Source organism: Zootoca vivipara, chromosome 8 (genome assembly GCF_965207765.1).
Source record: "Zootoca vivipara chromosome 8, rZooViv2.hap1.1, whole genome shotgun sequence".
Lineage (NCBI taxonomy): Eukaryota > Metazoa > Chordata > Lepidosauria > Squamata > Lacertidae > Zootoca > Zootoca vivipara.
This window is the reverse complement of record NC_142591.1, coordinates 49,397,319-49,420,010: the sequence shown is the minus strand read 5'-3', so window position 1 is coordinate 49,420,010 and position 22,692 is coordinate 49,397,319. Positions and strand designations below refer to the sequence as shown.

Here is a 22,692-nt window from a genome sequence, read left to right as displayed (position 1 = left end):
CAAGTAGGATTCAGCTTTATTTGTTTAAAAATATATCCAAAATTTTGAAAGTTCTTGGAAAATACAACAATATAAAACAAAGACTAATATAGCATGGAAAATGTGTCATTTGCTTGCTTGTTGAGCAGTATGAAGAACCCTCTGTCCTCCTATCAGTAGAACTATCATCTTCCTACCTTTGGAGTGTCAAAAGATGGTGTCAATATCAGTTTTAATGTATTTTTACATGATTGTAACTTGCCCTAGGACCTTAGGGTAAAGGGTGGCTAACTGTTGTTGTTGTTGGTCTGCCAGTTTGGCTGCTCCTGGTGTGAAGAGACTCCATTTCAAAAAGAGAGATCAATTGCAAATGTGCAGCTATAGAATGGGTTGAACTATAGCTACGTTGAAAGCTTGTCTTTTTCATCCATTGGCTAGGTGGGTGGGTGGGGAGTGGGAAAAAAACAGCCTTACAAGGTAGCCAAGGGGTTTCCTCTATGCATTAAACTTTTATTTGCTCAGAAGCCTACACCAGTGTGGCTTTCTCCACAACCTCTCATTGACTGGAATGACTGCTCCCCACATTAAATGGGGGGCGACTTTTGCGTGGTCGTGCACAGCCCCCTGGATCCCAGAGCGGCTACCTGGTAGTTCGGACTGGCTGCATCCTCCCCAGGCTGGATACATGGGATCTCCGCCTACCCCAGCCAATTGTCCAATCCCGCCTGAGGAGGCGTTGCCAGGGGATTGGCCAGGTAAGCGGAGGGACCATACAGCCCACACAACAGAAGGTGAATCTTACCTGGGAAGCGGCAGTTGGCTCCAGAGTTTCTCCCACCCTCCACACCCTCATTTAAGTCTTCTTTTGCAGGTTAACCTCTTTTCCACAGGTACGCAGGCGCTGCTACGTTAGGGCCGCTGTTGAAGGGCTGGAAACGAATTTCCCTGCATTGGCAGGTTTCGCCTTTCCCAAAGTAATACGTCACAACTTTGGCAGTTTCAGGCCTTGGGCAGAATCCTTTAGTCTATCTTCCTAAATGAGGGGTGGGGGTGGGCGTGGAGCTGTGCCCCACACCCCCTTTGTGGTGGCGATATCAGGGTTCCCCGTTAAAGGGGTCTTGAGGGGAGGTATTGGCCATATGCCAAAAGGTTGTCATTGCTCTCCCCTCCAGCGGCGACGAACGGGGGGTGGGCTCTCTGCTTGAACATATGTTCTCCAGAGCCAGCCCAATCCCAACACATTCTGGATAACCCTGAAGTCTCCCAGATCCAAGGTTGGGGACTGGGAGGGATAAACGCCCAATGCCTGAGCCAAGGTCTCCCTACATCTGAATCTTAATAAAGTTGTGGCCAATTTTAATCCCATAGCAAGCTGCCTTGAGTCATTATTCCGCTCAGGGGTCGCCTGGGGTTTGGGGGGCTCCACCTGTCCATGCAATGCTTTCAGAGCAACCCCACATATTACTCTCAAAACACTGCAGGAACTGTGTCTAGCCGCCCCCACCATCACCCTAAATGCCTTTCTGAAGAGTCAATGGACTCTTCTGCTCTACTTGGGTTAAGGAATCACAGAATCCCTCTGGAAGGGATCCAAAAGTCCTCCAGTCCAAGAATCACAGGGTTGTGGCATGACAGGCTGCTGATGAAAGAGGCATCCCTCAAACTTGGCAGAGACACTTGCCGGGAAAGCCATAAAAAATTAGTATTATACCATGTAACACAAACCTAGGTAAAGGAAAAGGGACCCCTGACCATTAGGTCCAGTCGTGACCGACTCTGGGGTTGCGGCGCTCATCTCGCGTTATTGGCCGAGGGAGCCGGCATACAGCTTCCGGGTCATGTGGCCAGCATGACAAAGCTGCTTTGGTGAACCAGAGCAGCACACGGAAATGCCGTTTACCTTCCCGCTGTAGCACTACCTATTTATCTACTTGCACCTTGAGGTGCTTTCAAACTGCTAGGTTGGCAGGAGCTGGGACCGAGCAATGGGAGCTCACCCCGTCGCGGGGATTCAAACCGCTGGCCTTCTGATCAGCAAGCCCTAGGCACTGTGGTTTAACCCACAGCGCCACCCGCGTCCCAACACAAACCTATTCCGTCTAATTCCACCTGTCTCAACATACCTGGAATAGGTTGAAGTAACAACAAGATGATGGTGGATGAATTTAGACTCTTTAAGATATTGCTTTGAAATTTTCATCTTGATCTTTCATGTCAAATATTACAGAATATGACAAACTGGGTTTTCAAAGATGTTCAGTGCACTTTCTGAAGCCTTTCCCTAACCACAGCAAATCTTACATTTCTGGGTGCTTTGCCTTTCTGGAAGGCCTGTAAAATTGACATTGTTTCCAATGTGATCTGCTGCCTCACATTTTTCCTTCTTCCAAATGTTAACCGGAGAACATGTGGGATCTAGGTACAGGGAAGCAGCAACCATATCACCCTTGACATATTATGAATCAGGCCTCTCACAGTGCTGATCACTTGTTTGATAATGAGAGCAACTTGGTACTTAAATTCTAACCGCTCAAAACTGTAGTAGTCTTGTTGAGAGACCATGTCGAGTAAGAGGCCAGCCAACTAGAAGAATCTCTGGTGTGTACTTGCCTGGAAGCAGAGTCAGCATCCAAAGGTCGGTCAAGTCCTAGAGTCAAGTGAACAGCAATCCACATGGTCAGTCCAGGGTTCAGGGAATCTGGTGATCTTGGGGTCCAGAGTCAAGGGTCAAGACGAGCAGGAAGCAGCAAGGTCAGGCTAGGAACTACAAGCATTGTTACCATTATCTGACTGCTGCTGGAAGCTCTGCTTAAGAAGGCTGAAGCCAGCTGGTTCTCATCAGTGCCTTCTCTGAGTCCTTGAAGGCTGATCAGCTGCAGTTGGGAGTCACTCCACCGTCTCCCACTTCTGGCTGCTCTTGGCCCATGACAAAAATAAGTCATCAGCACCGAGATAGGAACAGAGGAAATTGCCTTATACTGATCCACACCAGTGGTCCATCTAGCTCAGTATTGTCTATGCTGACCCTACTAGGAGATGTTGGAGATGGAACTTGGGATCTTCTGCACACAGAGCAGATGCTCTCACTGAGCGACACCCCTTCCCATTTACGGAACAAAGGGGGTAAGATTCGAAGCATCTCCCTCAGGTTCATTTGTACATCCAGGACTGCATCCAAAAGAGTTATCCATGAACATAATGCCAATTTCTTCATGCAAATTTGCCCTTGCTGATTCAGGATGAAGCAAGCTAGAAGTAAATCAGATATCTGAAAGGTAGTGACATATAAATGGCTGTGTTGTGCAGGTGTAGTTAAGGAGAGCAACATCAGAGCATTCCCATCACAGTTTCCATTTCACCCACAACCAGCTGTGTGTCAATGAGAACAGGCAAAAAAATAATAATGTCTTCATAATGATAATCACAGTGTATGTTACAGAGGAGGCAGAACCATAGAGGCATGCAAACAGCATATGTTTTCTCCTCTATCAGTGCCAGAGCCATTATGCATCAAATGGGGTTCTTGACAAAATAGCATGGCATTTTCAATCACGTCTGAGCAAGGCAAAACAAGTTACCTTGTGTGTTTAAAAATGAAGAAGAAATTCTCCAGGTTCATCAACCTCATCTGTTTAATAAGGTGTTTTGGTAGAAGAAAATTAAGCAGTCTGAAGGGAAACTCTGGCTTACAGATGTATCCATGAACATAGGAACCTGTCTTACACCAAATCAGGCCATTGGTCCATCTAGTACACTTAATGAAAACAGTTCTCCAGTATTTCAGAGGGGACGTTCCCAGGCCAACATGGAGATGTCTAGGGCCTCCTTCGACATGCAAAGTGGTTGCTCTACTACTGACTGAGCTATGGTCTTTCATTTCACAGAAATGTTGGTGATTCCCCCCCCCCCATTCAGCTTCAATAATTAACTTTAGCCTCCATATCATTCTGGAAATAAGGGTTGGGTTAACAACGACAACTTCGCATAGTATACACAAAGCCAACATTAGCAAAATGCTTCCTTTATCGTTAACCATACTCCCGGATGCAACTAGAGGAAATGCAGCACTCAAATTATAGTGGGTCAGAGGGAGTCCCTTTTCATAGCAGACCCCTAAGTGACCTTTTTAGGAAGTTTTGTGGCAGCCAGGTGATTTGGCTATAATAGGGGTGTGCTAGAAGTGGGGCTTGTGCTATAGCTCCCATAACTCTGAGGAAATGTGCCTGCAGCTGGAGCTGCACATTTGTCTCACTGGGACAGATCATCTTTCAGAAGGTAGGAGGGAAAGATAAAAGAATTGGAATAATTTTTGTCCTCTTTGCAGTCAAATCATTTGCCTGGGATTTAAATCACTTTAGAGTCTCTCTTGTGCACCATTTATCAGAATGAAATGGTGATTGAAAATGAGAAACTAAACATGGGAGAGCACTATATTTGCAGTATGAATGAACATTCTAGTCAGGATAAGTGATACACCTGGTTCACATTCATATTTATGTTTGTTTCAAAGGAGGCTGGTCTATAAGGTTGGATGGGGGACTGCCCCACTGGCCTCAGCCTGCCGTCACCTCTTAGATTCAAGTGGACTTGCTTCTGAACAAACATGAATGGGATTGTACTGTAAGAGGAGACAGCTTTTGGATGTGAGATTTTGCAAAGGCTACGTCTGCCAGTTCCACCTTTCTTAGCCATGTGGCTTTCTGCCAGAAGATTGTCAGAATAGGGCTCTTCTGGTTGACATGGCAAACAGGGAATCTCACCTGCTGAGTTGGGAACTTATTCTTTACCAAAATACACACATACATACATACATACATACACACACACAAACACAAACACCAGCTGCCCAAAACCTTAAAGGTACAAAGGAAAATATGGTTAAAAGGAGAGGCTACTATGTATCCCTATGTACCACTGCCCTCTACTGGAATTTAAGTAGAATAATTCTACAAAAAAATTAAAGCTGTTTGACGGAGGGCACATCTATAGCACAGATACATACTGTTCAGTCTTGTAAGGGGGAACTATGTAAGCTAGACTGCTGTGGCAGTTCTCACCACAGTTATGCACAGGATTGTATTGAAAAAGCTAAGTTAGGATTCAGAGCCTGCTGCCTTAAAAAAAAGCTGTATTTTAGGTTTGCGTAATTTTCTAATCCAATAGCAATTAATGTGTAGATGTGCTTTACCAAATTCTAACAGGGAAACCTTAAATTGGTTATTTCTTTAAACCAAACTAATGGGGGCTAATCACAAGATTAACATGTTTACATAAACTACTTTAAATTACATAAAGAACATACTTTTGTTAATGAAGAAAACCTTTAATAATTTTATTGTTGTTAATTGATCTTTTATAACGCAGTAAGGGGTCACACTGGCCTGGTCTTTTTGCTTGTGCCCAATAGCCTTTACAATGTTACACTGTCTCCATAATGGTGCCTGCAGAGTTCCTTTAAAAACAACAACCTTAAATGAAGCTTTTCCGTTAAAAAACAAACTGCTGATGTGTTTTAACGTCAAACAACCCAGGACTCTTCAGTACTCCACAGGCAACATTTTGTACAGCCACTCACTTCTTGAAATGCTCATGGAGCTAAAGAAACAGAGATATAAGAAAATATAGGATGTCCCTATTTTCATTGGAGAATGTTGCAGGATATGGATATACTTCAGAAGAATAGAGAAATAATAGGGCAACATACAGCTTTATGGGGGTCCTGTTCAAACTTGGGAGTTTTATTGCCATCATGTTTCAACTCGGGCTGTGGGGAGAGAGCGTCACATCACTTTGTCTCATTATTTGGCCCGCACACAGAGTCAGTGCACACCCCAAGTAGTTATCAGTGTCAAGGTAGAGAGAAATAGCTATAAATAGATAGATATAGATATAAACATACACCACCTCAGAAGGTGTCAAATGTTTTACCTCATACTGACATTTCAGGACAGCGTGAGAACTGTAAAAACAACAACAACAACAACAACAACAACAACAACATATAGTTGGTCATTATTATTCTAGTTTTACAGATTAGGAAGTGATTCAGTGTGTGAATAATAGGTAACTTGCCTAAAACCACCCAGAAAACCTCCGGATGAGCAGGGCTTTGACAATCCTTGCACTGCATAACAACAGCTTAATGTGACTATCTGTGGTATTTTTACAGTGCAGTCTTATGTGTGCATACTCAGAAGCAAGTCCTCACGAAACTCAATGAGGCTCACTTCCATTGAAGCGTTGTAGGATTCAGTCCAAGGTGTGAGCGGTAAAAGAGCTGACCTTCTACATCCAGTTATGGCTGGGGCTCTGGCTTACAAGAAAGTCTGTGCAGTTAATACATCATTCTTGACATGCGATACATTTATTGACTGCAGCCAAAACTGGTCTCATTTCAATATGAGACAGTTTTGTTTTGCATCCCTTTAAACTAAACGGTCTGAGTTCTCTGCTGTCCATTTTATCCATTCGGTTAAAGAGCACACTAGAGAATGCGGGGGGCTTTAAGTGCTCATGAAGAAGGATGGCTTGAAAGAGTTGGGCCAATGCAATTTTAATTTTGTTACATGCTTGAGATTTCATTTACACCCCCGTCTTTCTCTCTCACACACATTTCCCCCCGTGTTATTGGTGCTTTCATTCCTTTGGTTTCTCCATGTTTCCCTTTAAAGCAGGACAGGATATGAATTAAAGCTGCCTTCCTTTTGTGTTTTTGGATGGTGACACAATGCAGTTGTTTAATGAACGATATTTATGAGGACTCATATCCAGATCTATGGAGCTTTTAAAAAACAAAACAAAACAAAACAAAACTTTGGTTATTACTCCTTCTGAGACTGCTTTAGTTGGCTTATTGACTGATTTCAGTTGATAGCCATTCCTTGCCTTCCAGCTAAGAGCAGATACCAAAAGACAAAAGATAAAATTAAACAGAATGAAATTTAACATAAGAACATACAGTGAACCCTACTGGATTGGACCAAAGGCCAGTCTAGATCAGCATTCTGTTCTCTATAGTAGCCAGCCAGATTTTATTATTATTTTATTGTTAATTAAATCGATATAAAAAGGTAAAGGGGCCCCTGACCATCAGGTCCAGTCGTGTCCGACTCTGGGGTTGCGGTGCTCATCTCGTTCTATAGGCCGAGGGAGCTGGCGTTTGTCCTCAGACAGCTTCTGGGTCATGTGGCCAGCATGTCAAAGCTGCTTCTGGTGAACCAGAGTAGCGCACGGAAACGCCGTTTACCTCCCCGCCGGAGTGGTCCCTATTTATCTACTTGCACTTTGATGTGCTTTCGAACTGCTAGGTGGGCAGGAGCTGGGACCAAGCAACAGGAGCTCACCCCGTTGCAGGGATTCGAACTGCCGACCTTCTGATCAGCAAGCCCTAGACCAGGGGTCCCCAAACTAAGGCCCGGGGGCTGGATGCGGCCCAATCGCCTTCTCAATCTGGCCCGCGGACGGTCCGGGAATCAGCATGTTTTTACATGAGTAGAATGTGTCCTTTTATTTAAAATGCATCTCTGGGATATTTGTTGGGCATAGGAATTCGTTCATATTTTTTTCCAAAATATAGTCCGGCCCCCCACAAGGTCTGAGGGACAGTGGACCGGCCCCCTGCTGAAAAAAGTTTGCTGACCCCTGCCCTAGACTCTGTGGTTTAACCCACAGCGCCACCTGGGTCCTCTATATACCACCATTCAAAGATTGCAGGGCAGTTTGCAATGTAAGAAACAATGTTATGAATTTTGTGTTTTTATTTCTTCTTTCAAATGTAACATCCTATGCCAACCTTGGTTTTATTTGTTATAGTTTGTCTTTGTTTGTCTCATGTAATTCTTTTTTTGTTTTTTGGGTTACATGGATAACATTCAATTATATATATATACCTGGAACTCAGCAGCCATCCAATGCTGCTAAATAGTGAGAGGTTCAAAACATGCAAAATGATATATTTCTTCACACAATGCATATGCCTATGAAACTCACTACTACAAGTTGCAGCAATGGTCGCTTTACCTTAGAAGTTACAATATTGTACACATTACTTGGCTGGAGAACTGCACTGCAAAAACAGAAGAAGGGTGAATTTTGAAGGATGGCTACACCTCTGAGGTTTGCACAAAATTTTGCAAAGCGTGAATTGGGGAGATTCACCTTTAAATGTGAACCAAATCTAATTTCTCCAGTAGCCCTAAGTAGGATGTAAAGGAACTTTACAGGTTACAGCAAGGAACAGAATGCTGGATCAGACCAAAGATCCATCTTGTACAGCAGAACTCTTAAGGCAGCCACACTGGCATTTCAAAGAAGATTGCTGTTCAAGATTGTCAGATATTAAATTAATATTTTAAACTGCAAACTGCCTTGAAAGAAAAGGAGGCTATAAATGCAATTAATGAAGTGTCAGAAAAGCACCAGCATACCTCTTGCAATAACCACAAGTAGTGATGTTAAATTTTCAAGAATAATCTTTTAGAGAATATTCTGGATTAGTGAGATTAGAGAATTTTCATTCAAAATAGGAGAATATTCATTTTAATGCATTGAAAATGATATAATCTACATTGGAATATATTTCAGTATCTCAGTATGTTACCAGTATGTCAATTTCTGGAAAATGGCACCTTGTACCATTGAATAGTACTGCAAACACCAGTTACTGACACTAAATAAAAATATAGAAACGTCAACTGTTTAAATCAAGGCCACCTCACATGCTGTTACACATAATTGTATAGGCCTAGGTACTTTAAGTGTATAAAGCATTAAAGCTACGTTCTGTAAAAAAATAAAATAAATTAAATCGCACTGTGTGGCCAAGGGTATAGAATTGCTAAGAATAAGGCCACACCAAAATAGAAAAAAGGCATATAGTTGAAATACATATGAATTCAAATATTCATCAAATTAAATGAATAGCATTTTTTAACCTAAAACTCACATTTCAGAAATGCCAATGGTGAATGACACAATGCCCACCAATGTAACTGGATTTTTTTTTTAAAAAAATCATTATTCATTACATACACTGGCAACATCACAGCTTGACTTATTATTTACTAGATTTTTTTAAATATGTGGGTTGTAAAACTGGTTCTTACACTAGACTTTACAGTTTGTGGAGACTATTCTCTGGAGAATTTTCTAGCAGAGAATACTCTCGAGAATATTCTCCTTCTCAATAATATTCTCCGGAGAATATTCTCACCTCACATCACTAACCATAAGCAGTGCTTAAGAAAGTAAGAATATAAGAGCCTGCAGGGTCAGCCCCATAACTGCCAAGTCTCCCACAGAAAAATACGGGATTAGCAGCAGCAGCAGCGGCACCGGAAGTTGTCCGGTGGCCATCTTGGGGGTGGCCATCTTAGGGGTGGCCATGCGGCCACCTCCAAGATGGCCGCCGCCATATGGCCAGCCCTAAGATGGCCGCTGGGCATGCGTAGAAGCTATTTCCGGCGCCAGAGGCGGCCATTTTCTGGTGCCCATAGATGGTGCCCATAAATTGTCTCAACAATTAATAATGAGGGGGAACAGTCCAGAGAGCAGTCCAGAAACAGGGAGCCACCATCAAGAAGGTCCTGTTATAGGTTAGCAGTAACTGGCAATACCCAGCAGTGGCACCTCCAATAGGGCCTCCCTTGATGATTGTAGGACCTGAGGTGGCTGTTATTGAGGTAAGAGCTCTTTGAGGCACTTGGGTCCCTCAAAGGGACAAAGATGATGAGTATGAAAGTGAATTGGGCCCACTTCCCTCCTTAAAAGCCTGGAAGCCGCCCACAGTGGCTGGGGAAAACCAGCCAGATGGGCGGGATATAAAATTATTATTATTATTATTATTATTATTATTATTATTTTTATAGTAGTTGTGGCCCCAACAGCAATGAGAGGCAAAATGGAGCCTTTTGTCCACCTTCTACCTCTTTTGCCATCCCCACCATTGCCTAGTACCAGAAATGTAGAGTGCAGTAGGTTCTGGAAGGATGCTTTGTTTAAGGGGTTTGGACTAGATAACCTACAGCTTTTCCTGCCTTGTTGTTGCACAGTTCCCTTTACAACCAGCATGAAGTTGAGCAAGAAGACATAAATTGTCTTGTGTAACATCTTTAATCATTCATGTATTTGTGTGCATAGTTAATGAGCCTGCCTGCATTTGCCCTTGTCCCTGCTCCCTTTCTCGTTCAGTCAATTTGTTGTGGTTTTGTGTATCTAATCCATCTGTCACTCGATTACAGCTAGAGAGCACCTGTTATGGATTTCTAGAATTTCATTCAAGCTGTTGACAAGTTATTCACAAATTGGCCCTTGCCAGCCTGTCATTGCATCGAGTACTCTTTGGCGAATCCTTTTGGGTACACACAATAATGAACAGGAGTTCGTGCCGCTTCTGAATTAAACAGCTTCATTTTCTCCTGGTTTATTAAAAGGAGCATTAACAGACTGGAAGTGACTTGCGGAGGGTACATTTTGTTGAACCTATATTCAAATATTTGTTTTCCCCAAGACCTAGCACCCCGCCGGGGATCACAATAAAGAGATGTTGACCAGTCAGGAGGTGCATGTTACTCACGAAATGACCTGGCCTTTCTAGATTCAAACCTGCATCGTTTCCAAATGAAAGAGAAAGAAAAGGAGCAGTAAAAAAAAAAGGGGGGGGGACGACAACATATGTACCGTATAAATAAAGTACCAAGGATTCAAATGAGCAAAACATAGTATAATGCAGAACAGGAGGAAAGCATTGCAATCTCAAATCCTTAAGAAATGTGCTTATTTATTTATATAACATGGATAAAGGAACTAGGGCTGGCAACTCTTTTTTGATTGCCGATTTGTTCTCTATTGTCCATGAGACCCATTTTTCCTAACAGAAAAATAAAAGGATACTGTGTGTGTGTGTGTGTGTGTGTGTGTGTGTGTGTGTGTGTGTAATATGTGTGTGTGTGTGTGTGTGTGTGTGTGTGTGTAATAAATTCAACCTAGCTATTTAAAATACTTTTGTTACCTTTTTGGTCTAACAAAGTACTTCAAAACTAGCTCACAAAAGAAAATAGAAACATAATAAGATATTTTTTAAAGCCCATTCTCCTTGATTTCAGTAAATAATGAGAAACGCATTGTAAAGCAGAAATCATTGTAACACAGCAGTCAACCCACAATAAGATGTTTTGTAAAGTCCACCTTAACATAAGGCGACCCTAACAATATTGAAAATAGTGGTTCATTTTGTAACCAGCTGCAGGGTAGTTATAAATTTGTGATATATCATATTCGGTTAGTCTAGTTGGCACTTTCTTAGCATTAGAAAGTTTTCTTGGTATTTAATATGGCTAAACATTTCCTATAACAAGGCCAGTTCTAATAACAATAAACTTTGTTTAGATGGCTGCTCTGCAACTGCTATGAGTTAATTACTACTTCTTCAGAAAAGTACCAGTGTGGTTGATTCTCCATTGGTTAGGAAAACACACAGAGAATCATTTTTGTGTTGGGCGGGGGGCCGGATGCCCTGTCCGTTGCAGACCTCAGAACAGCATCTGCTAGAAATAGTTTTTTTAAAAAGCAAGGACAACACTTTGCAGCTTTTAAAATCAGGGCAAATGGTTTACAGAAAATGAGAAGGCATGACCCTTAGCTCACACCCACACCTTTGTCTCCAGGCTATATGATACAAAACAATGATTTGCCAGAGTGATATGCTGCCTTAGCCTGAACAAAGTATGTGTTTCATTCCCATTATCATTACTTCTGTTTAACTTGGTGTGACACCCATTGTCTTCACTATCTTCTCACTCACATCACCTCCTGATTAAAGAACATTGTGCCTTCTCAAAGGTTATACATCAGTAAGTTAATTTGTATCTAATGTGCCACAGCTTTCCTCCTTCATTCATACATAATATCTGGGCATATTTTCCCTTAATTTTCCAGAATATTAACTACCTGTTTTTCCTCTTTTGTGAGGAAATTATATGTGTTAGGCGAGGAAGCAACTGGGGATTGCTAGGGCAGCCTAGTCACTAGGTCCAGTATACCTGAAGGAGCGTCTCCACCCCCATTGTTCTGCCCGGACACTGAGGTCCAGTACCGAGGGCCTTCTGGCAGTTCCCTCGTTGCGAGAAGCCAAGTTGCAGGGAACCAGGCAGAAGGCCTTCTCGGTGGTGGCGCCCACCCTGTGGAACGCCCACCCATCAGATGTCAAAGAGAAAAACAGCTACCAGATTTTTAGAAGACATCTGAAGGCAGCCCTGTTTAGGGAGGCTTTTAATGTTTAATTGATTATTTTATTTCATTTTTCTGTTGGAAGCCGCCCAGAGTGGCTGGGGAAACCCAGCCAGATGGGCGGGGTATAAATAAAAAATTACTACTACTACTACTACTACTACTGACAGAGACCTGGCAGGGTTTGTTTTGTTGTTTAGTCGTGTCCCGACTCTTCATGACCCCATGGACCAGAGCACGCCAGGCACTCCTGTTTTCTACTGCCTCCCGCAGTTTGGTCAGACTCATGTTCATAGCTTCAAGAACACTGTCCAACCATCTCATCCTCTGTCGTCCCCTTCTCCTTGTGCCCTCCATCTTTCCCAACATCAGGGTCTTTTCCAAGGAGTCTTCTCTTCTCGTGAGATGGCCAAAGTATTGGAGCCTCAGCTTCAGGATCTGTCCTTCCAGTGAGCGCTCAGGGCTGATTTCCTTCAGAATGGATAGGTTTGATCTTCTTGCAGTCCGTGGGACTCTCAAGAGTCTCCTCCAGTACCATAATTCAAAAGCATCAATTCTTCGGCGATCAGCCTTCTTTATGGTCCAGCTCTCACTTCCATACATCACTACTGGGAAAACCATAGCTTTAACTATACGGACCTTTGTCAGCAAGGTGATGTCTCTGCTTTTTAAGATGCTGTCTAGGTTTGTCATTGCTTTTCTCCCAAGAAGCAGGCGTCTTTTAATTTCGTAACTGCTGTCACCATCTGCAGTGATCATGGAACCCAAGAAAGTAAAATCTCTCACTGCCTCCATTTCTTCCCCTTCTGTTTGCCAGGAGGTGATGGGACCAGTGGCCATAGTCTTAGTTTTTTTGATGTTGAGCTTCAGACCATATTTTGAGCTCTCCTCTTTCACCCTCATTAAAAGGTTCTTTAATTCCTCCACACTTTCTGCCATCAAAGTTGTGTCATCAGCATATCTGAAGTTGTTGATATTTCTCCCAGCAATCTTAATTCCGGCTTGGGATTCATCCAGTCCAGCCTTTCACATGATGAATTCTGCATATAAGTTAAATAAGCAGGGAGACAACATACAGCCTTGTCGTACTCCTTTCCCAATTTTGAACCAATCAGTTATTCCATATCCAGTTCTAACTGTAGCTTCTTGTCCCACATAGAGATTTCTCAGGAGACAGATGAGGCGATCAAGCACTCCCATTTCTTTAAGAAATGGCAGGCTTATCCTAAAATAAATGGGGAACAATCAACACTCACTTCTTAACAATATACTTTGACTCAAGGCAGTCAAGGCTAGCTTGCATATAATAGAAATGGGCATGTGAAGTGATAACAACGAAAAAAGAATATCTATCTATCTATCTATCTATCTATCTATCTATCTATCTATCTATCTATGATAGAAAATATAAAGAAGGGGCCAAGTTGAGTCTGAAGGGCTTAACCACCTGCTTAGGTCTGTCACAAACTTGCTACAAACAATTGTTTTGTGCCAACACAGCCAGAAACCATCATCAACTATGGTAAGCAAAGGAACTCCTAGTACCCTAGTATCATTACACTAGGAACTCCTGACACTCCTAGTATTATTCCTGCATTGCTGTGGGTTGAACTAGATGACCCTTGGGGTCCCTTACAACTCTTTGATTCTATTCCATCAGTCAATATCAGATCATCTGAAGGTCATGTCTCAACTATGGGAGCAATCTAAACACAAGAGTTACAATCCACTGGATCTCTAGCCAATTCTCAGTGCATCCATGCCATACTGCCATAAGCTGCACATTCCAGCATAACTCACTCACAAAGACAGGGCTCAGGAAGTTTTTTAATGCACAATATGGTGTCAGTTGCCACATACAAGAATCAATGAAAGTAAATCAAACAAATGAAGTCCACCTTTTTGCAGGCCATTCTGTTTGATAAGCCTGGAAGAAATGGGTTGCACAAGGCACATTTCACCAGCTGCTATTGCCAAGCTGTAATGAAGCTTAACAGAGACCCACAACAAACACTAGCTAGCCTCATTAAGTTCTGTTAGGGGAAGTGAAGCTGAAATATTGAAGAAACCAATGAGAATTTAAACAAGTCTAATGAGGATGTCAGTTAACAAACAAGGCAACTGATGGATGGAGAGAAATGCTAGGGAAAATGTCCAAGTTTTACAAAGATGAAAATAGTGCTGAGACAAAGGTCTGCTTTTCACTTTGACAGTAATGATTTTGAGAAGCTAAATTCACCAAAAGGAAGTAATGCTGCCTTTTTTATGTATGTTCAAAGCCCTTAAACAGAAGTTTTCAGCAGATATCTAAAGGAATGCAGTGGTAGTGCTTAATGTCAATAAGCAGGGAGCTCCAAAGTACAGCTGCTGTCACACTAAAGACATGAATCCTTACAAATGCAGAATGGTTATTGTGTGGCGCTTGTTCCACAGATTGGAAGGATCAAATAGGCACAGATGAGGTATGACAATCTCTTAAATAAACTGGTTCCAAACCCTTCAGTATGTATGTATGGGACTTCCAAGCAAGAGTCTAATTAGGGTGTAGGCCAAAAGTCAAAGGTGTACCTCCGCTTCATCCAAACTCCACTCTAACCTTAGAAGCCACACACCTCTACACACACACACACACACACACACACACACACACACACACACACCCCTAGAGACTAGTAAATCTGAACTAAATCCCAGCAGCTAGATATAATGTGACTGGACTGAGTTATCTGTCATACTGAGTTAGCTAAACTGTAGAAGCTCATATAAAACTGCTGTGGCAAGCGGGAGACATAACTGGTTTACCTGGAGTGAGATTTCATAAGCAACAGCTGACTTTATCAGATGCCTAGAGTGAACTAAGAAGGTGAGCGAGAGTACAGTCTTGCACAAGGAGATACAGTACACCAAGGCTAATATAGCAAGAATACAAAAGGCATCTGATTATGACGAAATGAATGTGATGTACAACCTAGACATTTACTTGGACATGAAACAGGAGGCAGTGGGGAGAAAGCATAGCCATAGTTAGTTACCGGTAGTTATAAATGAGACACACTGAGAAATTTATAAAAATCAGATTCTAAACCGAAAGTGATGTTCTTTTACTAAACAGATGCTAAGGAAAAAGGAAGTTAGCATGCAATCACATAGCATCATAAAGCTTATTACATTTTAATAGAAAGACTTGTTATTACTATGGTTTATGGAAATAATAATTGCTCCTAAAAGTTTACCAGATCTACTATCACACAAGCAGGGGATTTTCCATAAAGAAAACTACACTTTAATATCAGCACTTTGCCCTTTTTATATCCTAATAAAACAATAAGGTAGAGTGTATTTTCTATTTTTTATCACCTTCTCTCTTTAATTTCCCAGCTACATTACAAATAACTTCGATTAAATGTCTTTTCCCTTAAAGCAAAATGTTTAGCAACATTTCATAGAGGTGAAGACAAACAACTGCTGTTTTAGAAACCCTATCATAGACATGCTATCAACACCTGGATTGCTAATTGACTTACACTCTCTGATGTTTGTCTTTCAAATAAAATGACATGTTACATTTCTCCTGCTGTAAAAGATGGAAAGTGAAGTCTAGGTGTTCCCATGAGGCAAGACACAGCAATAACAGCAAGAACCTTTATTGAACTACATAATTGGGAAACAGGGGCAAAGCAACTGCTTATATACATTCCTGAAAGCCTGGGCCACTCCCAATGCCTAAACTTCCAAGCTGCGAATCACGACTCGGAGTTCAAGGGCCAATGGCAGAGGCACAAATCCTGAAATGTTCTGTGTTTGGACATCATGTATAGAATCAGAACACAGGAGCTCAGAATCCTTAGTCCAGACTCAATACTCTGCTGATCACACTGGTCAAAGTGTGATGTAGTATGAACAACAAATGGTGGGCCCAAGTCTAATAGGTTATGGGCCAACTTACTTCTACAAGTCTAACATGGTACATGATGCACTAGCAGTTTGAGGGGACAATTTTTGTGAGGAGCATGAGAGAAGGCCTTAATCTTGCTCTTCTTTTTCAAATTGAGCACAATAGTTGCTTACACATACACAATTAACATCAAATTCCATTTAGCCCTACGAGATTTGTTGTGGCACAAGCTTTCACTGACTAGAGCCCACTTATAACACAATAAACCTGTTAGTCTTGAAGGCACCACTGGACTCTTTTTGTATCTCTTCGGTGTAACAGACTAACATTCTACCCCTATGGCATCTGTCAACTTGAAACTTGCTCTTCCTTTCTGAATCTTCACTGATTCAGTAGAAGAATTGCCTCAAACGATGTTGTCAAGTTGCAGTATATTATAAGCAGCTACACAGAACACAGATTTATAAAAAAACTAAACATTTCTCTTCACCTTGCCTTTAATCTAACTTTTCACTTAGAAATCATTACACATAAAGGAGAACTGCAACGCCAATCTATGACTCCACAATGCATTCCCATTACGTTTTCCCTCAGCTTCCTTGAAATACATTCTGTCATTGTTATACTTTCCTTAAGAGGAACAGTAACAATATAGATAATATCTGAAAGCCCTTAAACATCTTTTGTATACATTACAAACCTGTTCACATGAAATTCTTCTAGATTCAGGTTTCAGGTTACATTAAAATATATATACTTCATTGTCGTCACTGCATCTATACAGACTTGTCCAACGAAACTGCTCTAAATAGTGAGAGGGCTTTTACATCAGGGACCTCTTAGGAGTGGAGAGACAGTTGAGATGAAGTTGGGCTTTGCCTCTACCATGGCATCAAGGTCCAAGCCAAGGCAAAGATCTTTGCCCTAAATTGCTCTGCACAATTTCCACAGTAGAAATATTTGAAGGATGTATTTCTTACAAAATGAAGACACATAAATACGTTTCTGATTAACAGATATGCTGCAATCTAACTGGTGGGGTTGAGAGGATAAAAACCTGGATTTTTCTTTACCCACCCTTTTTACCTCTGCTGTCTCAGGCCCTCAAGTCTGACTTGAAAAGGCTCCATAGATAATATACCTAAAGTAGACTGGAAATGAGCAACAGTGGAGAACTGGCTGTTCCCACTCTTCAAGTAGATAAGAATATGTCCAAGAGAATTGCCTCCTACTTTTAGCAGAAGCCTGTGATCTAAATATGTCAAGAAACTGCTATAGAACTGAAATGCCACTTACTATGGACACATAGAATTTTAAAGAGCTGTGTTTTGTAACTTCTCAGACAAAGCAAGAAAATTTCCCATTGCAAGTGGAGGAACTCTACACTACTTTGCTGCTATCCTGTCCACCTGCTCCCCTGTCACCTTGCATGTTCTCACCCTGAGGAAGCCCCCAACCACAGCTCAGCAGGAGATATGTTGGTGCAACTTTCTCATCCTGGCTCAACTGGGGCTATTTCAGGTGATTACTACAGGGTTTAACTAACAGCCTTGTTATCAAATCTAATCCTTTTAAGGTTTTTACTTGGTTAGCCTGTACAGTTTTACAGTGCTTGAACCAGCTGGGAATTGGTTTTTTTTCCCTTAGGAAAACCTAGTATTAATATTTGTAGATTTGACTTCCTACAGTCAACATTATTCCTTTGCCTCTCTCTCAGTGGCCTGCCCTCAATATTCCATGCTGGGTGTCCTTGCTTCTCATTTTGCTAATGTAATCAAATGTGTGTGTTTGTGGATTATGAAGACTCCTACGGTATCCCCATCCTTATTACCTGCTAGTCATACTGGAAATTAAGAATAAGCAGCAACAGCTTTTCCCCCTTTTGTGAGGCAGCAGTACAAGTGCTTAAGTCCAACCTCTTGAAAGACAGGTTATTGGCTCTTTCTCAGTACAAAGAAACCTTCAGGCTACTGGTGAGATTAGAGCTCTAACATTATGTTAAGACTTGCTCCTGCTTGTCAGAATTTCATGCGCTGCTGCTGCTGCTACTAAGCATGCATGCAGAAATTTGGTAAACATCTTAAAATAAGAGACAAATGTCCTCCTCAATCTGCTACTAGTTAAAGGGATATTTATTAGTAACATCAGATGAAGGAAACCAAAAGGAAAGGTATGACTTGTCTCACTGCCCTGAACAAAACTAAGGATTCAATCCTAACCTGGGAGTAAGCACCACTGAATTCAGTAGAACTTACTTTGGAGTAGATATGGTTAAGATCGGTTTGCAGATTATCCAGACAGGCGATGCCACTGTGCTAAGCAGGAGAAACAGACATAAGAAGAGAGAAAATAGTGTTTGAGGGACCAATGTGGTAAAAACTGAGTAAATAAAATATATTGAGAGTGGTTTGTACCACTGGCAAAGTGCTTACAATAGAGTATGATAGGATAAAGGAATTTGGCTGCTGAAGTATCACACAGCCTGTATGGCAGTTCATATTGTTACACACCACCCCAAACTCTGAGTGGTGAGAGACTTCAGGGGTTCCAAATGCTTACCCACGGTTTGGTTTCCTTGGAATGAGGATCAGCTGAGACTGTGGTGTCTTTAGGTTTTATTTACACATATATACAACCTGAACACAAGACAGGCTGCGGTGACAGTGATGGCAAGCTGATTTTACTGATTTTAATCTCTCAGTACGTCTGCTTCTTCATGTGGATGTGGCATATGTTAAATTTGCTCTCTGATCTTTGACCACAATAAAGATTGATTGATACAACCTGAGCATAGAATGGAGGAACAGACACCAATAGCACCCCAATAGATCTTACTTTCCCATTTGGTTTTTATGTGAGCCCCAATATCTAGCAAGGAGTAAATATGTATTTGTGCCTCCAGCTTCCAACCTGCATCCTGTCACACACAACATTGTCTATTGATCTCCTACATAGCAGCTAGGTGAGTGGGGTGGGAGAAAGGCCCATCCATTTGTTCTATTACAGAGCAACTTATTTGGTTATACTAAATCATGATACTTAACTAGCCAGCCAAATCCATTACCTGGACAATGGAACTGGTTTGACCAGCTTCCCTTCATACATTTTACCCTCACAGATACAGGTTCCCCAGTTTGGAAGGGCAACCAGGGTTTTATCCAGACTGACCCTCCAAACTCATAACACTATGTTCTCATGGGGGAGCCCTGTGGATGGAGCCACAAAGAAGTGTAGGCCAGAACAAGGACACTGAATCAGTTGTTTCTTACAGTGATTTCTCTTAATGCAATCAATGGATCATTTTTTTTTCAATTGCGCCACTCATGCAATTCATTGCCAGAAACCAATATATGCCAATACATTTTATTTTATTATTAATTTAGATTTGGAATATCCATATACCACATTAACAACAAAATCACTGTAGTTTGCAAAGTAAAATTGGGCAACAATTAAAACTTCCTAAATTCTAAAAGGTTTTATTTCAGTTTTATCTGCACTCTTCCTAGAAGAGGACATACCTTGAAATCTTGTAGGGTTCTTCAGAAAGATGGGAGCAGTATCTCCTGGCTCTTGGAACTCTTGGTGGAAAAGGCTCTTTGAGGACTTCACTTGTGATATAAAATATTCTCCCGCAAGCCTCATTGGTGTTGTTGATTCACTTCATCCTCAACAGACACAGGGGTATACCATAGGAAACCGGGGCCTTTTCTCCTTTATTCAGGCATGGGATTGTTTAATTCATCCCTTTTCAGCTAAAACAGCTCTGAAAGCAACCTGCAAAGAAGAAAACACACCATTCTTACCGTTACATGTCTTACCATTAGGGATGAGAACCTATACCTTATTTTATACATTTATTCTGTGGGTTTGCTCAGCTGTTTTCCAACCCTCCTGAGTTCTTCTTTAACAGATTTGCTAAATTTAATTCCAGAATTAGAGCACCTTTCTCCCCTATGGCATACTGATATGTAATCATACATTGATAAAAAAAACCAAAAGCAATCTCAATGTGATTGTACAGTATGTGTAATTGCATCTAGACAGCTTTCATGCTGTTTTACTGATATGTGCGCATGTCGTTCTGTATATTGGTAACCAACCCTCTCCACCCAGTTTTGATACAGCTATAAGTAGTAACAGAAAGGTTGCTTATTTTTACTCTTTCAATGATGCACACAAGTGGTTTATTATTAGTAAAACACTATATATATATATATATATATATATATATATATATATATATATATATATGTTTTTACTAATATATATATTTGGAGTATAATATTTGGAGTGTTTTAGTAATAATAAACCACTTGTGTGCATTGTTGAAATAGTAAAAATAAGCAACCTTTCTGTTACTACTTATAGCTGTATAAGTACACACACACACAAATTTCCATTCAACTAATTATTGCATGTAAATGTGCATAAATTCTATGTCCGTTTTGGTGACCCATTTCTTTCTTTTTTCTTTGACAATGCATAAGTGGTTATCCTATCCAGTCTTCATTTCACACTTTTGTGGATGTTCATAATTAGAGTAGGCAAGTAGATTTCTATTCAGGTGTGCAAGGATCATGTAGTGTTAGTGTTAATGATCAAAAGTATGAAACAAGGACGTGGCAGCCATTCTGCACTAATTATAACCTTCTGTTAAAGTGTGGCTTCAGTTTTTTTTTTTTTTTGAAAAAAAATGGCAGCAGTAAATACATAAATGAAACCCATGATTATTTTTCTGCTACACATATAGAGAGAGCAAAAGCTTTGCATGCTTAACTTAGCATGTCTGCATGCTTATAAGGCTGCTGTTAAAGACATGGCAGCCAGCAAGGCCAGAAAAGAGGACATACCGTGTTTCTCATATTATAAGACATGTCTTATATTTATTTTTTCCTCAAAAAAACACACTATGGCTTATTTTCAGGGGATGTCTTATATTTTTCCTCCTCCTCCTCCTGCCATGGCCGGTATTACTGCTGTGCCTATCACTATGTCTTATTTTCGGGGTATGGCTTATATTCCTTGAATGCTTAAAAATCCTGCTATGGCTTATTTTATGGGTATGTCTTAAAATATGAGAAACAGGGTACTAACCACCATGAGCATGTCCCACTTCTGACAGGAGAGCTTGGGAAGCTTGCTCTTAAACGCATGGACCAGAGGAGTGGAAAACACGGTAGGAAAAAAGTGAAAATAAGAGGAAGCCACCCCAGTACTCTTCGGTTTTAGGAGTAAGGTAAGAATGAAAACACTTATTATTTGAAAGCAGAAAATAAATCCCTTTCTTTGTGATTCAAAACTAAACCTTCCCTACGGGTGGAATCGGATACGTCGCCCTATTTTTCACAGCCAGCTGCTCGCTCCTCTTACACTCAGTAACGCTGCACAGCCTGACAGACCGGCCGAAAAAAAACAATGCCTCCAGAGCTGGAGCTGCGATTGGTCGCCCAGCCCTTGACTGCAGCGGCGGCAGTGGCAGCTCGACGTGGTTCTCTCGCCGCTCCATTGGCCGCCGAGTTGCGAGGCGGAGCCTCCGCTCGTTCTGCGTCGGAGACCAAACAAACCCGGCGCCCAGTCGGAAGAAAAAGGAGGCGGGGCTCGCAGGCTCTCGGCTGTAAATGCGATCACGTGACGCCACTGTTTACATCCTCTCAGCTGTTTGGCTCTTTTTCGCCTTCTCTTTCGCTCCCCGCCCCCCTCCTCCTCTCGCAGCAACACAAACAGTCGGGACCCGCGGCGGCGGCGGCGTGTGAAGGGGGCGGAGAGTGGCTGACCCTGAAGAGCGCCTGCCCTCGCCCACCCTTCGCCCTTCTCAACCACCCTGTTGGCCGCACGGTCTGAAAACAAGTTCCCTTCCCCCCCCCGCCCCCTGAGAAATGGGCGCCTGAGGGCTTTCCTTCTCCGGCCCCGCTTCCCTCACACTCACGCCAAAGCTTCCCTCTCCCTTTCCCCCTTCGGGATCCAGAGGACACTGCGGAAGGGTGAGTGTCTGGTGGTGGACGCACGGGGCTGGGGGGGGGGGGTGAGAGGGGCAGTTGCTGGGGAAGAAGAGGAACGGCGGTGGCCGCCGAGGCGCTTATGGCGTCGCCGACATCGGGGCTGGAGCCCAACGTCCCGGCTAGTGATGCTGCACCCGCATTTCCTCCCCCGCCCCGCCCCCCGTCCGGCACGAAGGCCGTTGAGAAGTCCAGCGGCGCGAGACCAACTGTCCGCGCATCACTCGCCTGCTTCCCCCCCCCCCCCCGCGGAGCGTTCGTTGCGCTGGCACTTCACGACGCGGGAAGGCCCGCGTTGGGGAAAGCGGGTGGGTGAGAGGAGGAGAGCGCGCAAGGGACTTGGAGGCGCTTCCTGCTTTCTCCTTCCCTGCGCAGTTCAAGCAGCACGGCGAGGTTTGTTGGGTTATATATATATATATATATATATATCGTGAAGCGCAAGTGCTTTCCTTGCTTAATTCGGGATCCTGAGACCGGTCGGGATGTTGGTGCGGGGAGAGAGAGGAACAAATAATGTTCACCGGCAGCTCTCTCCCAACCTTTTTTCCCTCCCCACCTTGGTTCTAGCAATTAAACGAGGCGGGCCTTTCTGCT

General features: G+C 42.4%; 1 protein-coding gene and 1 long non-coding RNA gene across 10 annotated transcripts in view; one reads left to right on the top strand and one right to left on the bottom strand.

Moving 5' to 3' along the window:
* On the bottom strand, positions 1–22,305 carry LOC118089928 (uncharacterized). 2 transcript variants are annotated; one of them, XR_015951486.1, is made up of 4 exons: positions 21,197–22,305; positions 19,621–19,876; positions 18,355–18,414; positions 1–3,228 (listed from the first exon to the last, which is right to left on the bottom strand). It is a non-coding gene; the product is annotated as an uncharacterized LOC118089928 (long non-coding RNA). The 2 variants fall into 2 exon arrangements; XR_015951487.1 differs by lacking the exon at positions 1–3,228 and adding an exon at positions 13,290–13,429.
* Positions 21,944–22,692, top strand: part of PCMTD1 (protein-L-isoaspartate (D-aspartate) O-methyltransferase domain containing 1) — a 37,183-nt gene continuing 36,434 nt past the window's right edge. For 4 of the 8 annotated variants that reach the window (XM_088675486.1, XM_035125075.3, XM_035125078.3 and 1 more), the window contains exon 1: positions 21,944–22,083. The gene's annotated coding sequence lies outside the window, so the exon portion shown is untranslated. Of the gene's footprint in view, positions 22,084–22,266; positions 22,492–22,692 lie in introns of those variants that run through there. The other 4 variants (XM_088675485.1, XM_088675487.1, XM_035125076.3 and 1 more) reach the window with 4 other exon arrangements.